The 23,904-nt window shown below is 37.7% G+C and overlaps 1 long non-coding RNA gene across 1 annotated transcript in view; it reads left to right on the top strand.

The window, feature by feature from the left end:
• The first annotated feature begins 254 nt into the window (after positions 1 to 254).
• Positions 255 to 23,904, top strand: part of LOC143685951 (uncharacterized) — a 58,019-nt gene continuing 34,369 nt past the window's right edge. The window contains exons 1-2 of the long non-coding RNA XR_013176819.1: positions 255 to 538; positions 1,377 to 1,499. This is a non-coding gene — a long non-coding RNA (uncharacterized LOC143685951). The remainder of the gene's footprint in view (positions 539 to 1,376; positions 1,500 to 23,904) is intronic.

Below are 23,904 nucleotides of genomic sequence, written 5' to 3'. Positions count from 1 at the left end.
ATACATAGAATATATATAGAGAGAGTACAAAATTATTTTAAAAAGGAAGAGGGGAAGAACTGGGCAAAGCCAAAGGATGAAAGAATTGAGGCATAAAAATTGGAAAGGAGGAGGCAATTTATCATAATATTAAGATAATATAGTAGGTTGATAGTGACCTCTCAAAGTTGTCCACATCATAATACCCAGAATCTGTGAATATATTACCTTATATGGCAAAAGGACCTTTGCAGATGCAAATTAAAGACCTTGACATGTGGAGATGATCCTGGTTTACCTGGGTGGGCCCAGTGTAATCACAAGGGTCCTTAGAAGAGGGAGGTGGTGGGGTTGGAGTCAGAGGGTAGAAGCAGAGGTCAGAGAGGAGAAAAGATGCTATGATGCTGGGTATGAGGACAGAGGAAGGTGATGAGCCAAGGAATGTGGTCAGTCATTAGAAGTTGGCACAGGCAAGGAAATGAATTCTTCCTTCCAGTCTCCAGAAAGAATGCAACTGTGTGGACTCTTCCTTTAGACTTCTGACCTCAAGAATTGTAAGGTAATAACCTTGGGTTGCTTTAAGCCTCTAAGTTTGTGGGAATTTGTTACCATAGCAATAGGAAACTAATACAGATAAGTTCACATACCTGGTAAGCCTGACTATCAGTTAAAAAATCTCAAAGAGATGAAAATATTGACTGAGATGTCTGTATACAAATCAATGTGCATAAACCAATAGCTTTTCTATGTATTAACAAAAGCTCATTAGAAAACATGATAGAAAATAGATCTGATTTACTACATGCACAGAAAGATAAAATTTCTAGGAATAAATAGAGCCTAAGAATGATTCTCAATCTCTGCTGCTTATTATAATCACCTGAAAGAATTAAAAATCCTAATGTCCACACTGTACTCAGTCCAATTAAATCTAGGAGAGGGTTCTAGCATTAGTGTGTTCTTAAAACTTTCCAGCGATTTGAATGTGCACACAGGGTTGAGAATCACTGCTATAATATAAATTGCAGTAGGGTAAAGTTGGAGTTATAGAAGCCAATTAGGTTAAGATCATCAAAACCACAAGCACCCTCGCTGTGATGTTGATCAGAACAATGAAAAGAGGTGTATTCCATAGGTACTTTTTTGGGGAACACAGAAACACAATGTTTACTTTGAGGGAACACACATTGAATGTGAAAAATGAAGAAGGCTAATTCAATAATTATTCAAAGTTTCAAAACTGGCAGAATGTTGATCTACTGACTGATTCAAAGAAGTATGTCGATAACAGATATCCAGACTGACAGAAGAAAAGATGTTGGCATGTTGAAATTGAAGTGAGGCTAAGGAAAACACATGATGTTTATAAAGCAATTGATAGTAGGCATTCATTTCAGGAAAACTGGTCCAAACAGAGATGAAAATTTGGACATCACCAGTACAGAGATAAAAGAGAGGAAAAGAGAACTCATCATAGGAAGGCCTGAAGAAAAGAAGGGAATGATAATCAGAAGAGAAAAGTAAGTTGGAATGGTGGAAGGCATTTTCACAATTGTAGAACTGCCGTAGCCAAGGACAAAGATAATTTTGGAAAGAAGTGTTCTGCAGGTGCTAAACAAAGCAGTAAAAGAGGTTAGAGAAAAGGCCATTGGATCTGTTACTAGCAAAGTTACAAGGTTATTACTGGTAAAACCAAGTTATGTAATAATAAGTATAGAAAAGGATGGAAATCAATCTGTTGAAGACAAAGCATATTTGAAATCTTGATGGTTTCAGCAAATCTAACTGTAGTTAAAAAAAATACACACTTTGCCCATTTGACCAATTAAATTCAACAAATATGTGTTGTGTGCCCATTAATCGTGAAGCACAGGGCTTAGTACTATGTAGAGTCCTGAATTTTGAAAGCATCATTCGTGTTGCCATAAAGTGTTTATAGTTTGGAACATGATGTTTCAGTTACTTTGATGGATATTTTGGTGGCTTTATAGGTCACTAGTCACTTTGAATAAATGTCAGTGTGAAAAGTGCTGGCATGTGCCAAAAGCTCAAATGTAATAAAAATTCTATGCGTAATCTGTTGCATCCTAAAAGTACTTCAAAGTATGCAATATTTATTTTCTTTGACATAATAACTTTTGGGCCATATTTTAAAAATGTACTTTAAATGCTTCTGAAGAAGTTTTGTATAGGCATGCGTTCTAGTTTGCTAGCTGCCGGAATGCAACACACCAGAGACGGATTGGCTTTTAATAAAAGGGGATTTATTTTGTTGGTTCTTCAGAGGAAAGGCAGCTAACTTTCCACTGAGGTTCTTTCTTACGTGGGAGGCACAAGATGGTCTCTGCTGGTCTCCTCTCCAGGTCCCTGGGTTCCAACAACTTTCCCCTGGGTGACTTCTTTCTGCATCTCCAAAGGCCTGGGCTGAGCTGCTAGTGCTGAGATGAGGAATGCTGAGCTACTTAGCTGTGCTACCTTGCGTTCTCTCATTTAAGCACCAGCCAATTAAGTCAAATGTCACTCATTGCAGCAGACACGCCTCCTAGCTGACTACAGTGTAATTAGCAACAGATGAGGTTCACATACCGTTGGCTTATGTCCGCAGCAACAAGACTAGGTATGCTCACCTGGCCAAGTTGACAACTGAATCTAACTAACACAGCATGTCTAACATATTTATACTCTTGGCAGATAAAATTAGGGCTAGAAAGATTAGATGACTTGGCTAGAATAAAGAAAGCAGAGTTTGGGAGTAGAAAGATCAGATTCCCAGGCTTCCTAATTGGCCTCAAAATAGTTCTTCTATTTTGATAATATGTAAAGAAATAATAATGAGAGCCTCACAAATCTATAATTGCTCAAACACAATAAAGTTTATTTTTCTCTTTTGAGAGGACCAAGGAAGGTATGTTGGGTCAGTGGGAAAATCTCCTCCATGCAGTGATTCAGGGACCCACGCTCCTTCCAAATTGTGGCTCCCCCATTTTCTTGGTGCTACATCTAGTTATCTTCTACATTTAGAAGCTGTGAGAAGGGGAAAGAATTTGTGAAGAAGTAACACTCAATTCCTAGAGGTTTTGTCCTGGAAGTGATGTAAATCACTTACTACATTTCTTCATTGAGATTTACTCACATAGCTACACCTTGATGCCAGGTGGGCTTTATCTATCCGTGTGTGTTAATCCCTTTGCCTATCCATGAATTTGGTTACAATCCTATGACTATGGAAGAAAAGAGTGAACTTTATGAACAAGAACAGTCTGTCTCATACTTCATATATGAAGTTTTTAAAGTCAATAATTTAATTCAATATTTTGATAGCAATTCTGAGCCAACACATCAAGCAGCTAGTTGCTAAGGGAGATCACTGCATGATCACTAAGCTGCTTTGATTATTGGGTTTCATTTTGCGAGTATACTGCAACCAGATGTTCTTAGTAGTACTTTTATCCTACTGGATGATTTATTATTAAGCAAAATTCCTTACTGTCTATTTGAATACAGTGTATGGACTTACCTAAATACTGCAAGTGTCACAACACTACTGCAATTATTTGTAGTTTTCTCAACTTTTCCCTGGTTTATCAATGCTTTATCAAGCAAGAGAGAGATTTTTGTTGAAGAAATTTTATTTAAGCAGTTTCATTAACAACAACAGAATACAGCTTTCCCCCAGATTTTTTGGGTAGGGGAGAACCAGCATGAATTTTCTACAGCTGGTAAAATGCAAGTCTGAAGGACAAGTGGCAGAGATCAGATTACATTTTAAGCTGTTGAGCAAGTGGCTATAATTGTACTGTTATTGGCCCAGGGTGCTTGGCTCTGCAGTCCTATGTTGTGATATGTTAGATGCCAATTTCAATAAGGAAAGATGGAGACGAGGAGTGGTGATATGTAAATATCTGAAGCATTCTCGTGGAGCTGAGTTAATTAACTTGCTTATTATGCTGAAAACTCACACAGAAGCAAGAAAGGAGCAAAGATTTATTCCCCAAAGCAGATCTGATCATAGACTTATACCCTCCAGGTAGAATATAAATCCCAAGTACTTTCCCTAAGCAAGAGTAGAAACTGCTGGGGGTATTTTGCTGCATGTCAGCTGCTGCAGAGTGGGGGTGGATGGCCTCAGGGTTGCTCCCCACTGGTCAAAAATTCATTATTATTCCCTTTTTTATTGCATACATGTGATGTATTTAATTTAGCAGAATGAAATGAGATGAAAGGAAAATAGAAATTGTGATAAAATAATTTGGTATTTTTACAAGAGTCTTTATTTTTTTTAGAGAACTGCGGTCTCTCAGGATCCCTGAAGTTCATTGTCTCTCAGCTACAGCATGTGACTGAGAAGGCTGGAAAAGGAAACACTTTGTGCTTATCCTTTGAACTACTAAATTCCTTAGTCCATAAGAGGAAAATATTAGTGTTGAGAAGGTTATGGAGCATGATTATAATAGAGAATTAGGATGAGCTACCTTGAACTCCCAGTTTTAATGTAGAATCTGAGGCTATACTATGATTTCTTTTGTTCCTGCAGAAGTTATTTTCTTGCTATTTAACATGCTGAATTCCACTGTGCTTTAGAGCTTGTTCCAGTCGTCAGTTTATTACTTCTCAGCTCCAAATCCACCTTTCTTTTTTCCTGTTTAGTTAAATGGGATTGAGCCCTATAAACATATTTTCTTTGCCAAGCAGAAAAATGTTAGCCCCTGACAGTTGAAGGAACACTGCAAAAAGGGGCTTCTCCTCCTGTTTCTGGTGCTTTTCTCCAGTGGACAGTTTCCATGAATGCCACTACCACCCCAGAGAGTGGCTTGCTAGGAAGTCTTGCTAGTACCCTGTGGCAATTTCCTACATGTCAGTCCAGACCTGTGGCACCTCTTCCCCATTCAATAAGTCACAGCCACACCTTCTCAATGAGATCTGAATTCAGGTCTTGGGGGAATGGGGATATTTCCAAGCGTGTTCCTTACATAAGTGTTCTACCTATGCTCCAGAGGTAGTGGCTGCTCCCCACATTTGCTCTTCATATGTTCTATGAGTTCTCTTTACCCCTCTTAATAATGAATCCCCTTTCACTAGATAATAGTTATTTATATTAATTTTTTCTCTGTGCAAACTACTGGTATAGTTTCTGTTTCCTGACTGGATCCTGACTGATACAGAGGTCTTCTAGAGTTTTCGGTTGTGAACAGGGTCGTCTGAGCAGGGACTTTTAAGACATGTGTAATTTTGGTGCTTATGGATATTTGGAGAGCAAGTATGTATGGTTCTAAGTTATAGCCTTCAAACCAAGATACCAGGAGTACCTGGATCTAGTGACAGAACCTTTTGATGCTAATGAATGGGTACTATGCATTATAGAATATCAAGAACGTATTGCAAGGAGGTAAAAAAAAGTCATTGGATAAGATGCCAGGGACAGCTTTTATTTCTAGACTTGTACTTCTCAACTCTCTTGGCAAATGCCCCTGATGCTGTATATGGAATGGTTGTATGGTAGCAGGAAGAAAGCGAGCTAGGGATTAAGAAAGAAGTTGTTATGGACATTCTTTGTTCAGTCTTTTTAAGTTGGGCTTCTTTATCTCATCTTCTTCCACTAAATGGTGCACACTCCTAAGAATCTGAACTAAAGAGTGATCTCTGTCTTCACTGTTTTATCCTGATAACAACTAGGTAACTTGAGTGATCTAACTTGTCCACAAGACTGAGCATTATAACAAATGTATAGGATCTGAAATAATTATTGGAGTGATTTTCGTAAATGGTACAACACAGATATATTCTTTCTCTTCAGGGTGTTGCAAACAAAAGTAAATACCAATTGATTACTAAGATATGTATAAATCCTTTATAAGGAAACCATAAAATTACACTAAAGGACTATATTAGCTATCTGATTGCTGTGTAAAAAAATTATCGCAAACCTTAGTTAATATCTGTTGAAATTATTATACAGCACAGTTTTGAATTTGGTTCAGGAATTTGGGAGAAGCTCAGCTCTGTGGTTTTGGACTGGGGACTCTAATGAAGGTGTAGTCAAGGTTTTTGGCTAGAGTCACAGTCATCTAAAGACTTATGCAGGGGTAAAGAATCCTTTTCCTCGATGACTCACTTATATAGCTGGCAAGTTGGTGCTGGCTGTTGGCAGGAGGCCTCAGTTGCTCATCACAAGGACCTCTGTCCATAGGGCTGCTGGTATATCCTCACAATAGGGTGGCTGGCATCCTCATAGTGAGTAAGCAAAGAGAGAGCAAGGGAAAAGCTCTGGAAGCCACATACTGTCACTTCTGCTATATTCTAACCTAATCAGAACCTATTAGAACAACCTTGATAAAATGTGGGAGAGGAGGGCATGAGAGCATGAATACCAGGAGGTGAGGATCAATGGGCAGCATCTTGGCGGCTGGCTACCATAAGTGCTGAAAAAAGAGTTGAAATAATTAAGAAAAGTGCCATGCTTCTGGATGGGAAAACCAATACTTTTTAAAATGTCACTATTAATTTATAAAGTAAAGGCTACTCCAATCCAATTAGTAAGATATCTGTTGGTCAAGGGCATTGACAAATTGGTCATATTAGCTCAGGTGGAAAAATGATTTTAATTTTGGAAAAGAAATGTAATGAAGTGGTATTTAAACAGTAGTGGTACTGGATCAGGAGTAATTTAATAACCTAATGGAAAGCATAGAGTTATAATAAAGAGTCTGACTCCATTTTTGATGACTTTCAAGCCCCACTACTCCCCCTTATCCTTCTGCCCCACACTGGGAGTACTGATACGAAAGACTGGGTGCTCTCTTCTTTGGTGCTGATGGAAAGCTCAAATCACCATGTTCCTGGCCTGAACATGGGAACCCTTCCCCCAGGCACATTCCCTAACAACAATAAAAACCAAAGCCAGGGTCTTTTCCTTGTTTTCTCAAGACAATCTTGGACCTGATTGGTAGACTGTTCTACTCTCCCTGTAGAAAGCCTCATTACATGAGTAATAAGCCTTTCATATCCTCTTAGTGTGTGTGTGGTGTTATCAGTCTCAACATCTGAACCAAATTTTGGGTGGAGGTCCACCCTGCCTATGAAAAGTGACTAAAACCAGAGTACAAGTAAAGATGTTTGCATAGGCAGCATGATATAGTGGTTAGAGCATGGTCCAGGAGCCACATATGTGGGTTCAATATCCACCTCTACTACTTACTAACTGCATGACTTTGAGAATTCATTATAAAGACTAGGCTGCAGTTTCCGGGTCTTTGTAATGGTAATAATAGTAGTAATGCTTAAGGGGTTGTTTGAGAATTAAATTAGCTTAACTTTGTAAAGTATTAAGAAATATACCTGACATGTAGTAAACATTTTAATACTTTTGCTAAATAAATCTATGGAAATTTAATAAATGACAAATGAAACATTTCAATTTAGTGAATAAAAGAAAGAACTATTCAATAGATCATTAATTTTTCAAATAAATTTAAATAGATGACTATTTCACAGTATATATACTTCCAAAAATAATAAGTTCCAGATGGATTAAATATGTAATATTTTAAAATAAAACCATAAAACAATAGAATAAATCAAGCATTTTTATTAATACTATTACTTTCTTTCATAAATAATATATATGTATGGAATATTTATGAAATTCAAATATATCTAAAGAAGAAAAAAGTAGATTTGCATACAGTCAACAGGTGTGGTAGAGACTGGCTAGATGTTCACCAGGCTTCTTTCCCTTTATTGGGAATGCAGGAAGTCTAAATTTCTCAGTCCCCCTGTTACATCTGGGTGGGACTTTATAATTATCTGGCCATAGGGATCTGGAAAGAAATGATTCAGACTTCTTTGAACCCTGGCTTTATAACGTCTGTTCAGTCTTCCAGACTCTCTCACTCCCCTGTCCATGTGCTTAGAAGCAAAGGGCTCTGTGATGACAAAACTATACGAACATGGTTTCCACTTCAAGCAGAGCCATCCAGTAAAACTGTACTGTTATGTGACAAGAGCAAGAAATTAACTTTCACTGTGTTAACCCACTGATATTTGGGGGTTGTTTGTAATAGCAACTAGCATTGTATGACCTAAATAATACAGGAGATATCCACTTAAAATGTTGACTTTTAGAACCAATCCTTGTAAGGACAGAACCACATATATCACAATTAATTTCACAAACAGCACTGCAAAGTTAAAAACAGATATGCTGTTGAAGATGACCTTGACTATTAAGAAGTACGAACATGCCATGATTAAAAATGACTGTGATGAGCTAATACATGAATGTCTGAATTCATCATTGGCAAGATATTTTAGAGATAGCAGAGTAATTTAGGGAACCCCTGCTTGTGTGAAAATTGAGTATATAAAAATCAAGGGCTATCTGTAATTTTAATTGGGGAAGACCTTTCTTTGTATGTCAACAAAATCAGAAACCATCATCAAAGAATAAGTTTTCAGGTTTTACTATATAAGTTTTTAAAGCCTGCATGGAAAAATTGCCATAGACAATCAATTGACGTACCAGGAAACATATTTGCTGAATATAAAACTGAATTTAATATCCTTAGTATATGAAAATATTTATAAATTAATAAGAGACATTAAATACCTTAATGGAAAGGTTGATAACAGCAAAAACAAACATTTCACACAGACACACAGACAGAAGCTATTAGCTAAATTGGGATAAAATGTTTACTTTCACTTATTATCAAAGAAATATAAGTTGAAACAAAAGTTAAATGTAATTGCTTTAAAACCATTAGTTTAGAAAGATTGAAAAATGAGTAATGCTCATTTTAGACAAGCATGTTGTAAAGTAAGCATTTGTGTATATTTTTGGGATGGTTGTAATTGTACATTTTTTAAAGGACACTTAAAATCTAAATGTGACTCCTTTTTCTAAGAACTCTGTGTGAACACTAATTAGGTCTGTCCCCATCCATAATTATCAGAATGACAATAATATAAATAAGTATATGTATTTCAAAATTTCTCTTATACTAAGAGTCCTGATTTAAAAGAAGTATCTATCCAGTGTCCAAGAAGTTGATTTTTATTCAATCGGAATAATTGCACATAGAGTTTGCACATAGATTTTGAGGCTACAGTCCATACTAGCTTCCTATACAAAACAGTTCATCTAAAGCTCTCTGATTCTATGGGGCAATACCTGCCTCAGATGTTCATGTAAACAGATAGCTCACATGCTACCCTACCTGTGAGAAAAGCAGTGTGGTGGGACATAGGGGAGCCAGCAGGTGATCAGGGAACAGGTACCTGAAGGGATATTGATTTTTCCAATGCTGGCCTTGGTTGTCTCTGGTGAATTCCAAGCCACTGTACAAAATAAAAGAACAGCTTGAGTGCAGCTGAAACGGACTACAAAGTAGAGTTGGAGGGGAATCATTTATGTGTTTGTTCATAAGGCTCTCTACTTCTGAAGTGAGCCTGTTCAGATTCTTGTGTTACACCCTTTTATTTTATGGTAACTAGTTGCCTGTCCTCCAATCTTGTTCACATATGATATTTCTCTTGGAGACCCAGCACCAAAGCACTGACAGTCCTATAGGACAAACATGAAGGTATGTAAATGCAAAGTCTCATGATATGAGCAATACCATCTGATTGCTTGCAAGGAAACGGCTGTTATGCAGGCCAAGCTATTGTACAAAATGTCCAGAATTAAAATTCAGCATTAATTTTAATGAGTGAATTAATATTTTAAAAAGTGTTTGGAATGAGAATCCTTAAAAGCACTTATTACTGTAAAATGCATAATTTGGTAATAGCGTATGTACTGAAATGTCTTAGTCACATCAGTGCTCCATCAACTTTGCATTTTTACCCCAAACGATCCATTAAAATGAGTAAAGGCCTGTCTTTATTGACTCTGTTATTTAATTAAGAGAAAAACTAAACCAGAACATTGTATTATGTTGAATCTAAATATCACATAAAAAAGCAATCATGATTTGTGGGATATATTTTCCCTGTATCTCAAATAATGCTCTGTCTTAACTAATATGAAATCATTGAACAAGTAACTTTTTTTTTTTTTAATAGTTCACATTTGGGTTTGTTTTTGTTTTGGGTTTGTTTGAATTTGATGAAATTCATTGAACTTTCTGGAGCCTCATATATTTTATCCATAAAATGATGGGGAAGAGGTAAGGGAAACTCACGGTGACCATAACCTTTCCAGACAGAAATTCTCCCTTTTAAAGAAATATGTGCATAAAATACTTTAGACATAAAAAAGCAGTGTGGCTTTTGTTGGAGGGATGTGGTGGTTTGGAAGGTAGTCATAAATCACCGTGGCCTCTAGCCTCACAATCTTGCTTTGGAAACAAAGAAGAAACAATGAATTATCAGAATTTAGGGTGAAGCAAGCATTTCAGAGAGGTACAATGAAGGTGCTTTTTGCAGTATAAGGAGAGAGGCATCACACCCACTTTCACAGATCAGGCTGCACATCAAGGTGATGGTGGCATGTGAAATGGGAATTAAAGGATGTATGTGACTTGGTAAGTAGATAGGCAATGAGGAACAAAGAACCTTCAGCTGGAGATGATAGAATCATGTGGAGATGGAAAAGCAGAGGATATGTTTTGGGAATCCAGAGATTATTCTCTCAATTTGGTTGGGACACAATATCCATACAGAGAACTAAGCTAAAAATATAGTTTTGAGTCCTGTGGAAAGTCACACTAGCCAAACTGGAATTCAAACTTAATTCACTAGGCAACAAGGGCTATTAAATTTGTTTTGACTTTTTTGAGACTGTTCTGGCTAGGAATTGTAGATATGAGAATATTCTGGCTAAAGTCAAGTGGGAGGAACCAATGAGTAATGCTTTTCATTCATTAAAAATATTTACTAAGTATCCACTAACTGTCAGGCCATGAATGGACTAGGCAGAGGGAATGTAGAAGTAAATAAAATACAAATATATATGAGTGTGCCTTACACGAAACAGAAATGATCACTTATTGAACAGAATTGGGAAATAATATATTGATTATTTTTTTTAAATTCATTTAACTTTTAGGAGGTAGAAGATGCTGTGGAATGCACTATTTGAGGACAAACCTTATTTCAATGCTTGAGATAAAGAAATAAAGAGAGTTAGGTTCTGAGTGGTTAATAGTAAAATGTGAGATAAAATCAGGAAGGGATGTTTTACATAGAACTCTTACCATCTGATAGCTCCAAATATACTGATGAGATAAGAACAACATTATTTACATGGTGTGTGTACATGTCTCAAGCTATGGTAAATGTAAAACTATCTCCTAGTTGTAACTCTAAAGCAGATTTCTCAAAATGTGATCCATGATACATCAGGATCACCTTGGTTGATGAATCATTATCTCCGGGAGAAGTGGATTCTGCTTTAAGTTGCAAAGGATCTTCACTCCCATGGTAAGAACAAGAAAAAAGTGATAATATAAACATTACACATTTTTATGGGGCTATGATAAAACAAACACATTTTTATGAACTGAATCCAGAGAGAGAGGAGAACTTCATAGATGAACAGAGAGCTTCATACCTGAGGGCAAGTACCTAGTTTGGGTATGTGCAGGTAGACCAGTGGCCCTGAAAAGACAAAAACATTTTTTCACAGAGGAGGAAGCTGAACTTTTGAACAACAGTGTGGTGGAATGGACTAGAATCTGGAAAAACCTAAAACTTGAAAATAAACTTCTTATCAAATCCTTTGCTACACCCCATGCCCACTAAAAATTTTGTCAAGAATGTGGCAGCAGAAGAGAGGCTAGAAAACATATACTTTTTGTACAAACTTACACATTGTCATAGTATTTAGATTCTGTGACACTTCTGGAGTTGAATTCAAAGAGGAGCCAAACTGTTTGAAAAGGTGGCCCAGCCCTATTATCTCTCATTCTGTTCACATCAAAGGAATTGGTTGGCCCCTAACAGTTATTGCAGGAAATTGCATGTAGCACTATACAGAGGTGAATTCAAACTAATAAAATTGCAGCCCAGCCTACCTAACTCTTGCAGTAATATGAACTCAGCCTCCCACCCAAATTTTCAAACAGAGTAAAAGTCCTTCATTTTTGGAAACACACACACAAACAAACTATTATTTATCAATCTCCATTGTCCTTTTATAGACAATGTCCAAAACACTGTAAAAAATGACAGGACACATAAAGAAGTGGATTGGGCTTGAACCTCAACCTAGGCCAATTAAATCAGCATCTGCAGAACTACTGATTGAGAAGGAATGGTTACATGGAAAGGAGGGAGATGTATATGACAGAAAAGAAGGGGCAAACTAGAGGTGAGAGAATCAGTGCTATCCTTAGTCATGTTTAAAGAAGGAAGTCAGTAGCGTCAAACATTGCAAATAAAACAAAACAAAACCCAGAAACAGGATGAATAAAAAGGGAATCAGACTGATCTGTTTTATTTATTCCTAAAAAATTGTCTCATCTTTTGTCTATCAGGCATAGAGTTTATTCAAATCATGACTTAATTCCTGTGAGTTCTAATTTGCCCTTACAAAATTACAAGAATGAGTTGATAGTTCAAAGATAGCTTTTCTTCAAATGCTCTCCACTTGGCAATATTTACTTTCCTTATACTTGCAGGAAAAGCCATTTCTAATAAAAAAAAGAGAGACAGTGGGAGAGAAAGCGCAAATTATTTCTTGTGGCTAATTGTATTTTATCACACTATTAATTTTAATCAAAAAGTGAATGTAGTAGGCTGCAAGGAATGGAAAATTAAGCAGATTCTCATTGATAACTTGGGAAAGAAAATTCTATTTGAAAATGTAATGAATATTTCCTCTATTACCCTTTTTAAACAGATGTTCTGCATAATCTGCATGCACTTAACTTACTGTCTTATCTTTGACCTTTCCTTTGAAGGTATTCATGGAAGAGAATGTCAGTATTTACCTACCTGCTGTGCTTCCATCTGTCTATGCAGTGCATGGATACACACAAATTATATTTCCTTTATATGACTTTGAATGACAGAAGCATAACTGAGACTTCATTGATACAGAATGATCAGATATTATCTCTTTAGTCCTAGAATAAACTATAACATGATCTTACATCTGGACAGTTTATGCTTGGAACAGGTGCTTTCAAACACTTGAAATGAGAAACACTGATTTTCAGATTCCTAAGAAGCTTCTTAGAATGGTTTTGTGTTGGCCTACACATTTGGCAGTCTGTTATTAATTTTCCATGCCTGGGCAGGTGGATAGCAGTAGAAAGCACAGCAGTGATTATTCATGATAAGGGTTGGTTATTTTCACTGTCCAGTCAAATAAGTCTTCACTATCTGCAGGCTTAAGTGTCTGTTGATTATTTGGGGTTCAAAACTCAATCTGAAAAGAGCTTAGGCTCTTTGGGACTTATCTTATTCAAATTTTCAAAAGGGACAGGGACCTGAAGCAGATGAAAGTATCCCTGATAAGATGTCCTTCTGTAGCTCTTGAATAACAACGTATTACTTTTCACCAACCAATTATAGGTAATATCTAGATGCTCTAGACTGTTAAATATAGTATTATCTGTGATCATATTTCCAAGATTATCAATGATTAAATTTATGGTAAAAATGACAAAAATGACAGAACTGAAAGGAAAAATAGACAATCTACAATTATAATGGGGCTTCAACATCACTCTCTCAGTAATTGGCAGAACTACTAGACACAAAATTAGTAAGAACTTTGAAGATCTTAAGACCATCAACTAATGGGATCTAATTAATATTTATATTATGTTTCACTCAATAACAGAAGACTACACATTCTTTTTAAGCACTCATGGAACATTTCTCAATATAGACCATATCATAGGCCATAAAACAAACCTTAACGATTTTAAGAGTTGAAATCCTACAAAATGTGTTCTTACCATAATGGAATTAAACTAGAAATCTATAACAAAAAGATAACAAGAAAATCTCCAAACACTTGGAAATTAAACAACACTTTTCTAAATAATCCATAAATCAAGAGGAAGCCTCAAGGGAAATAAAGTCATTAGATCTGGGATACATCCAAGAATTTTCATCTTCAAGTTTTCAGTGAAGGTTGATGTTGTTGGTCCGTGGTAAAGGGAGGGATAGGTAGTGGAGGACCCCATTCTGAAGACCATTGCAGTAGAGCATTGCAAAGGCAATATCCCTCTCCTGGAAATATTTCCATTGCATAAACAGTTCCACTATGCCGGCCAAAACACTCCTTCTTGTGGAATAATAGAAGTTAAGGATCATGCCCTCTACTTATAAAATTCTCCCCAATAAACTTTAATTTGCATTTATACCATGTGCTTCTTTATTAAGCTGCCAGAATGTAATATACAAGAAATAGAACAGCTTTTTAAAAGGGAGGTTTTTAAGTTGCAAGTTTACAGTTCTGAAGCCATGAAAATGTCCAAATTAAGGCATCCAGAGAAAGGCACCTTAACTGCAAAGAAAGATCCAATGAAGTTCAGGGTTTCTCTCTCAGCTGGAAGGGCACATGGTGACATCTGCTATCTTTCTCTCCTCTTTTCATAAGACTTTCCCTGCACGCGTTTTCCTTCTACACCTCCAAAGATCTCTGACTGTTTGGCCTCTAAAGCTTTTTCCAAATGGTTCCTTCTTAAATGGCCCTGGTAAGCAACCCCACCTTGAATAAGTGAAGACACATCTCCTTGGAAACTATCTAATCAAAAGTTACTACACACAATTGGGAGGTCACGTCTCCACAGAAACAATAAAAAAGATATTAAAGGACGTGGCTTTTCTGGGGCACGTAATAGCTTCAAACCAGCACACACCCCATGACACTATAGGAAGTATTTGTATGTATGTGTGTGTTTCCTTTTGCATGGAAACCTGGCTGCTTAACACATTATTTGCCCAGTCGCTGAAGGCTTGTTATGATTCCTATTTAGAAATTATAACTGAATGACAGTACATAGAATATAGTGCAATATCTGTCATTACTTGTTATGTTTTTAACTAAGAAGACCATCATGCATGTTGTTTGTTCCCTCTTAGGCCACATATTCATGTTTAAGCTAGCTGCTGCCTTAATTAATGATGGTGCCTGGTTTGGTTGGTTGGTTTAAAAAGCTAGTCTCAAAAGGTGGCTAACTGAGTGTGATGGAATATTGTACATATTCTTTTGCAGTTGTATTTTTTTCTTGGGAGAAAAAATCGTTTTATTAAAAATCCCAAGAGAAGATATATAAATCTTTACAAATGTTCTATATATTTCTAAAATTTGATAAAGAACTATGTCTAAGGCAGGTTGTAATCTACAAATGACATAAATCCATTCGATAAATATTTTTTATACCCATCCTGGGTCCTGGAATTTTAAAAATGGGATTTAAAAAAAATTGATGGTTCACAATATCAAAACATAGTTGTGTATTCATCACTATGATCATCTTAGAACATTTACATCACTCCAAAAAAGAAATAAAAAGAAAAAAGAAAAAACTCATATTCTAATACCCCTTACTCCTCCCTCTCATTGACCACTAGTATTTCAATTATCCTATTTACTTCCTCCCTTATCCCCCATTATTTATTTTTTAACAATTTTTTTTTTTACTCTTTGTCCATACCCTGAATAAAAGGAGCATCATACACAAGTTTTTCACAATCACACAGTCACTTGTAAAATCTATATTGTTACACGGTCATCTTCAAGAATCAAGGCTGTTGGAACACAGCTCAGTTTTGGGCACTTCCCTCCAGCCACTCCAAAATGCTATAAACTGAAAAGGAATATACAATGCATAAGAATAACCTATAGGATGACCTCTTGATCCAGTTTGAAATCTCTTAGCCACAGAAACTTTATTTGGTCTCATTTCTTTCTTCCCTCTTTGGATCAAGAAGCCCTTCTCAATCCCATCATGTGGGGTCCTGGCTCATTCTGGGAGTTCTGTCCTACATTTCCAGAGAGATTTATACCCCTAGGAGTTATGTCCCAAGTAGGGGGGAGGGCAGTGAGTTCACCTGCTGAGTTGGCTAGAGAGAGAGGCCACATCTGAGCAACAAAAGAGGTTCTCTGGGGGTGACTCTTAGGCCTAATTGTAAGTAGGCTTAGTTTATCCTTTGCAGGAATAAGTTCCATAGAGATGAACCCCAAGATTTGGTTGTCCCCAGTGCTAAATGGGGAAGTTGAATATTTCCTCCTTTCTCCCCAGTCCCCCAAGGGGACTTTGCAAATACTTTTTATTCATTGCGTAAATTACTCTGGGATGTATCAGGGCATCACACTAACCTGGACAAACCAAAAAGATCTCACACCCTATTCAAGATTACGCATACTTATGGTGTTCAACCAAATTGACCATACAAGTTAAATTAGGTAATACACTACCTAAAATATAAATTTTGTGCCAAATAAATGTCTCTCCCTTTGGTCTCACACAGAAGTTGAAGTTTTAAAATACGAATAATATTATCCTTTACCCTGTATTCTAATTCACTTTAGTCCTATCCAGATCAGCTTTGTTCATATCTCTAGATGAAGTCTGATCACTTTGTAAACTTTTTAAACAGTTCCTGTATGGGATAGTGCTGACTTTCATAGCTTTAAAGCTCTAATTCTGAGTCTCAGGTGTCACAAAAATACCCATAGTTTCTGGGAACGACCAGGTTATATACAAACAGCTCAGTTGTTTAGAAATAACAGCAACAACTTCTGAATATATGTGACTGCTGTAAGAGCTTACAATCTAGGACCCCTTACAATAGGCCCCAGTCTGATAACCCATGCTGTCAACTTCAATTCACCAATTTTTATATTATAGTTAGTCCATATGAGTGAGGCATGATAACATTTGCCTTTTTGTTTGTGGCATTTCGTTCAACATCTAGTCCTCAAGTTTCATTCACCTAGTTGCATGCCTCACAATTTCACTCCTTCTTGTGGCCACTCAGTAGTCCATTTTATATATTTACACAGTTCCCCCTTCCTCCCCTCAGTCATTGTACCCTTAGGCCACCTTCACCCATTGTAAATTGTAAACACTGCCTCCATAAACACCAGTGTGCAAATGTCCATTTGTGTCCCCACAATCTGTTCCTCCAGGTATATCTGAGCAATGAGGTTGTAGGATCATATGAGAACCCCACCCCTACCCTCCTGTGGAACCACCACACCGCCTTCAAGGGGCTGCACCTCTCAGTTTCCCTACCAAGAGTGAATAGGTACAACGCTTTCTCATCTTCTCTAGCACTTGTTCTTCTCGCTTCATCTTTTTTTTTTTTTTTTCACATGGGGAGGCACGGGGAATCAAACTCAGGTCTCGGGCATGGCAGGCGAGAACTCTGCCTGCTGAGCTACCATGGACTGCCCCTTTTTTTTTTCTCTCTGTTCATTTTTAAAAAGCTTTATTTGAACATCATACAATCCAACTGAAGTAAGCAGACATGCCTTTGCCATCATAATCTAAATGAAGACATTTCCTTTACTTCCACAAAGACTCCAAACCTCCCCCCATGTCCCCCTGCCTGTGGACATTCAGTGTTGGCATAATGCCTTTGTTACATTCAGTGAAACCATATTTAAATTTACTGTTGACTATAGACACTAGCTTACATTGACTGTACTTTCTTCTGTATACCATCCATTTTCAACACTGTGCAATGTTGACATTCATTTGTTTTCCTTCGTGCAAAAATGTTTTTATATTTGTACATTTAATCACCATCATTGTCTGTTCTGGGCATTCCTAAGTCATACTGTCTCAGTCTTTATCCTCCATCTTTCCTTCTGGTTTCATATGTGCTCTCAGCCCTTCTCCCTTAATCATACTCACATTCATCTTCATACCGTGTACTTATATTATTGTGCTGCAGTCAGGTTGTATTGTGATATCCATTTCTGAATTTTTACAATCAGTCCTGTAAAAATTCAGCACCAAATGCCTAATCTCTACCCTCTTTCTGTTTCTTGATAACCTGTGTCTTTAACTTCAACTCTCAAAGTTCGCTAATTAATGTTAGTCCATATTACTGAGACCATACCGTATTTGTCCTTTTGTTTCTGGCTAATTTCACTCAGTGTAATGTCTTCAGGGTTCATCCACATTGTTTCATGCTTCATGACTTTATTCTGCTTTACAGCTGCATAATATTCCATTGTATGTATATACCACAGTTTGTTTAACCAATCTTCCGTTGATAGACATTTAGGCTGTTTCCATCTCTTGGAAATCATAAATAATGCTGTTATAAACATCGGGGTGCAAATGTCTGCTTGTGTCCTTGCTTTCAGTTCCTCTGAATGTATACCTAGTAATGGGATTTCTGGATCATATGTCAATTCCATTCTTAGCTTCCTGAGGAACCACCAAACTGGGTTGCCTTCCAGAGTGGCTGTACCCTTTTACATTCCCACTAACAGAGGATAGGTGTGCCTCTTTCTCCACATCTTCTTTAGCACTGTTGTTTTCTGTATTTTTAAAATATTGGCCATTCTACTGGGTGTCAGGTGATATCTCATTGTGATTTTGATTTGCTTTTCCCTAATAGCCAGTTAAGTTCAGCATCTTGTCATGTGCCTTCTAGATAATTGTATTTCTTCTTCTGAGAAGTGTCAGTTCATATCTTTTGCCCACTTTTTAATTGAGTTTTTTGTCTTTTTGTTGCCAAGTTGAAGACTCTCTTTATATATTCTGGATATTAAACCCTTATCTGATATGTGGCTTCCAAATATTATTTCCATTGCATAGGCTGCCTTTTTTACTTTCCTGACAAATTTCTTTGATGCACAAAATTATTTAATTGTGAGGATATCCCATTTATCTATTTGTTTCTTCAGTGCTTGTATTTTGGGTGTAAGGTCTAGGAAACCACCTCCATTTACAAGATTTATAAGATTTTTCCCTACATTTTCTTCTAAAAGTTTTATGGTCTTAGCTCTAATATTAGGTCATTGATCCATGTTGAGTTAATTTTTGTACAGTGTGTGAGATATGGATCCTCTTTCATTCTTTTGCAAATGGCTTCCAAACACCATTTACTGAAGTTGCTGCTCAGTCCCAGGTGGGTTGGCTCACTTGCCTTATCAAAGATCAACTGTCCATAGATGAAGTGGTCTATTTCTGAACACTCAATTTGATTCCATTGATCAGTATATCTACCTTTATGCCAGTAACATGCTGTTTTGACCACTGTAGCTTCATAATATGCTTTAAAGTTAGGTAGTGAGACCTCCTACTTCATTTTTCTTACTCAAGACATTTTTAGCTATTTGGGCAACCTGCCCTTCCAAATAAATTTGGTTATTGGTTTTTCTATTTCTTCAAAATAAGATGTTGGGATTTTAATTGGTATTGCATCAAATCTATAAATCAATTTGCATAGAATTGACATCTTAAATATTTTTAGTCTTCCAGTCCATGAACACTGTATACCTTACCATTTACTTAGGTCTTCCATGATATATTTTAGCAATTTCTTATAGTTTTCTGTATATAGATCTTTTGTATCTTTAAACTTTCCCTAAATATTTTATTTTTTTGGTTGCTACTTTAACTGGAATGTTTTCTTGATTTCCTCCAGATTGCTCAACATTAGTGTATAAAAATACTACTGATTTTGGGGCATTGATCTTGTACCCTGCCACTTTGCTATACCCATTTAATAGCTCTAGTAGCTTTGCTGCAGATTATTCAGGACTTTTAACAAATGGTATGTCCAGAGATTGGATTTTAAAGTGCATAGTACGGTTTATGATAGCCACACTATATTCACAAACTTCATGTTTTCATTTCACATTCTTTTGACCCAAAAAAATAACTACTTTGTATGACAAAAAATAATATTCTATGGCTGGATGGATTAAGTCAATTATCAGTTGTATTAGCAAGCAGAGAAACCCAATTTCATTTTTAAAATGTTTTAAGATTTTTGTAACTTACAGTATCAAAGTATAAGATATTTCACAAAGATTTTAATACCTTTTTAATAACAAATCAGTAATTATAACCAATATGAAAATAATTGTAGAACAAGATTTAAAGAAATAAATACCAAATGAAATTGAAAAATGGGAATTGAAATTTTTTATCTGAACCTTGCTTTCCCTTATCACATTTAAATACAAACTGTTAATGCTTTCTTTCTATTAAGGGTTAGGTTTTTTCCCAGTCCCTTTGGTCAATGAGTGCAGAAAAATAGAGGCTTCAGCCTGTAAGAACATTTAAATTCCTGCTCGTACCTATGGTTGGTTAGGAACACAGGCTGCTACAGCTATGTCAGGAAGCCAGAACCATATGGATGGCTGCCAAAACAGGGTGCTAAGAACATCCATTTAAAAGCCTTGCCAACTAATTTTTAATGACAATAGTATAGTACCTAACTGACTTCATTAAGTGATTCCCCTGGCTAAACTAATACCTTAACAATATTGGGCATGCATTAGATTTTCTCTTTAAGAAACACACACACATACACATGCAAACACACGTTTAAATGTAGCCCAATTAATTACATACTGTGACTAATTTCCAGCTTCATGAAAAGAGATGCTGTTTTCTGATTCTTAGGAATGAGTTTTAATCTCACTTTCTATGGGATTATTGGAATGATAGAATGTATGAATGTATTTGGTTTTCTCGTAATTGTAAGAATTTGAGAATTCGAGAGTTTTGCCACGCAAAGGAGGACTCTAAGAGACGTTCTCTCATGCAACACGCAAGGGGTTTATTTACCACACATGCGTGGGGCTCACTGAACATGCAGGAACAGAGAGCCCCGAGCCTGAGTTTGCAAAAGCTTTTTAAGGGGTAAGATGAGGGGGGTGGGGGTTGAGCATGGGTCACAGGTGCTGTTTTGCAAAAAAAGCAGATAACGAACAGTTTTACAACAAGCATTTCTTAACAGTTTTACAACAAGTAATCTTGGCACCAGGATTGTTTATCTTCAGCCTGATGGGGCCCATAACTCTTTTCTTTTCAACTCACACCAAATGTATAGCAGTGAATATAAGATGACACAAATGTTTTTGCTGGATATTTCTGTTATTCAGAAGCTAAAATATATGTAAATAGCTAAATTAAGCAGGAAAAATTAGCTACTGCTAAGCTTTATAAAAATTTCTTTTTACATTCCCCACTCCTTTTCCTATATATCTCTAATCTTAGAGATTTTCTGGGTTATTTAATACTGAGTACTGTTGTCTGATGAGCATTAATTTGACACTTCCAATCTGTTTTTGTAAAAACTGTATAATTCTATTTAGAATACATGGTCCTATAGTTATTATTAAAAGTAACACAATTAAAGGCCCAGCGAGAGCAGATAATAGCGTCGTCAACCAGGGGGATTTAGTAAACCAAGACTTAAACCATCCTTGTTGCGCCTCTCATTCTTTTTGTCTTTCCCGAAGGTGCTCTCTGAGTTTTGTCATGGACTCTTTAACAACACCAGAGTGACCCGCATAGAAACAGCACTGTTCTTTTAAGGCTGCTTATAGTCCCCCCTCTTTAAGGAAAAGTAAGTCAAGTCCCCGCCTATTCTGCAGAACTACTTCTGAAAGGGAGGTTAGAGAATTCTGGGGGTCTGAGACAGATCTTTCTATTTCTTTTAACTCTTGATCTATCACGGCCTGTAATTGACTGGTTTGTTGATTGCTATGTACAATGGCAGCAGTCCCTGTGCCTATACTGGCAGTTACCCCCATAAGGACTGCTAGAGTTATTGAGATTGGTTCTCTTTTGTATCTGGTTTGGCTTAATAGTGCAGTTTTTAAGTCTGTCCCTGAATGATAGAGAATTCGGGGGTATATAGAAACTAACACACAATAGTTGACAGAGCCGTTAAAAACCTTTGTAGATACACAAGGGGTAATTCCAGTGTTACATGCCCACTTTAGACCTGGGTTGGATGCGGGACATAGGTAAATGGGGGTTAGGTCGCAACAGGGCACGGGGTCATCCCTCAGAATAGTAAGATTACGAGGGGCTACTAGAAAAGAAGGTTCCCCCGCTCCCTCTCAAGTCTTTATAGCCTTCCCATCTTCCCATCTGGTTATTGTCCATTTCCAAGGCTTATGCGGGTTGGGATTGGGTTCCCCTGGGGGTAGAAGGAGAAGGAGTAGTAGCCCTACGAACCCGCAATTTGAAAGGATTGTCAGTCTTTTCCAGTTTCCATTGGGACTCAGAGGGCGAAGGCGCAGGTTTGAGATGAGACGCATGGATCTAAGATGCGATGCCATCGACCTTGACTGCGGTGGGGGTGGTCAAGAGAACCTGATACGGTCCTTTCCAGCGAGGTTCAAGAGTCTGTACCTGGTGGCGGCGGACGTAGACGAAGTCTCCCACCTGATATTGATGTGGAGTTCTGTTGTCTCCTGGCTGGTAGAAGGTGGAGAGCTGCCACCACAGGAACCGCTGGGCTTTTTCTAAGGCTTGCAGCCTGTCAAGCAAGGGGGTATGAAGGGAATTATTAACTTCTAGAATGGAGGACATGTTCTTGACTGGAGGTGGTGCTCCATACAAGATTTCATAAGGGGTTAGATTACACATGAGAGCAGAGGGGATATTCCTGGCCCTGAACAGGGCATAAGGCAGGAGCATGGTCCAATCCTTCAAGCCAGTCTCTATAGCTAATTTGGTTAGGGTCTCTTTAATCGTCCTGTTCATTTTTTCTACCTGTCCTGAGCTTTGGGGTCTGTATGTGCAGTGCAATTTCCAATCAATCCCCAATATCCTGGCCACACCCTGACTTACCTGGGCTACAAATGCGGGTCCGTTATCTGACCCTATTACCTTTGGTAGTCTGAACCGGGGAAAAATTTTTTCCATAATCTTCTTGACTACGACCTGGGCTGTTTCTCTGTTAGTTGGGTAGGCTTCAACCCATCCTGAAAAGGTGTCTATAAAAACTAGTAAGTATTTAAGTCCATATTTTGCAGGTTTAATTTCAGTAAAGTCGACTTCCCAGAACTGCCCAGGTCGAGTTCCCCTTAGTCTTTTTCCGTTAGGAGCTTTGGTGGGGTAGGCGTTCACAATTTGACACGCCTGACATTCTCTAGCTATGCGATCTGCCAGTTCTCTTCTTTTTGAGGCTGCCAGAGGGTACAATTCCCTCTGGTCTTGCAGGAGCTGCTGTAGTTTCCCTGTCCCCAGGTGAGTGAGCTGGTGGACCTGCTGTATGTAAGCTAGGGCTTCTGATTCTCCTTGGGGTGTAACCTCAGATAGTGTTTCAGGGGGTTGCTGGTTTTCTTTGGTTATTAGGACCAAGTTTACAGGGTCCCTTAATGCTGCTGCTTTTGCTTCTTCATCTGCTCACTTATTACCCATGGTTATTGGGTCTGAGCCTCTTTGGTGGCTAGCACAGTGGACAATGGCTAGTTCTTTGGGAAGCATGACTGCTGCCAGGAGTTGAAGAATTTCCTCTTTGTGTTTGATTTCTTTACCAGCTGAGGTTAATAGCCCTCTTTGTTGGTAAATTGCCCCATGTACGTGGGCAGTAGCAAAGGCATAATGGCTATCTGTATAGATAGTCGCTCGTTTTTCTTTTGCTAATTCTAGAGCTTTTGTGAGGGCAATTAGTTCAGCTTTTTGGGCAGATGTTCCCTCCGGGAGGCTAGAAGACCAAATAACTTTTGTCCCACTGAGTACCGCCGCTCCCGCTCGCCTCTTACCGTGTTGGAGAAAGCTGCTTCCGTCCGAAAACCAGGTTACCTCTGAGTTAGGTAATGGTTGGTCTTTTAAGTCTCTGCGGATTCCGGTCTCTTCAGCTAATATCTCTTGGCAGGTGTGCAGCACAGGTCCCACGGTCTCGTCCGGAAGCAGGGTAGCCGGGTTTAAAGCTGACGGGGCCCTGAAAGTCACCCTGTCTTTGTCTAGGAGGATGCTCTGATAGTGGGTAATTCTAGCATTTGACATCCATCTATCTGGAGGCTGGCGGATT

This window comes from Tamandua tetradactyla, chromosome 6 (assembly GCF_023851605.1).
Source record: "Tamandua tetradactyla isolate mTamTet1 chromosome 6, mTamTet1.pri, whole genome shotgun sequence".
NCBI lineage: Eukaryota > Metazoa > Chordata > Mammalia > Pilosa > Myrmecophagidae > Tamandua > Tamandua tetradactyla.
The sequence above is the reverse complement of the archived record's forward strand: the minus strand, read 5'-3'. Positions and strand labels throughout refer to the sequence as shown.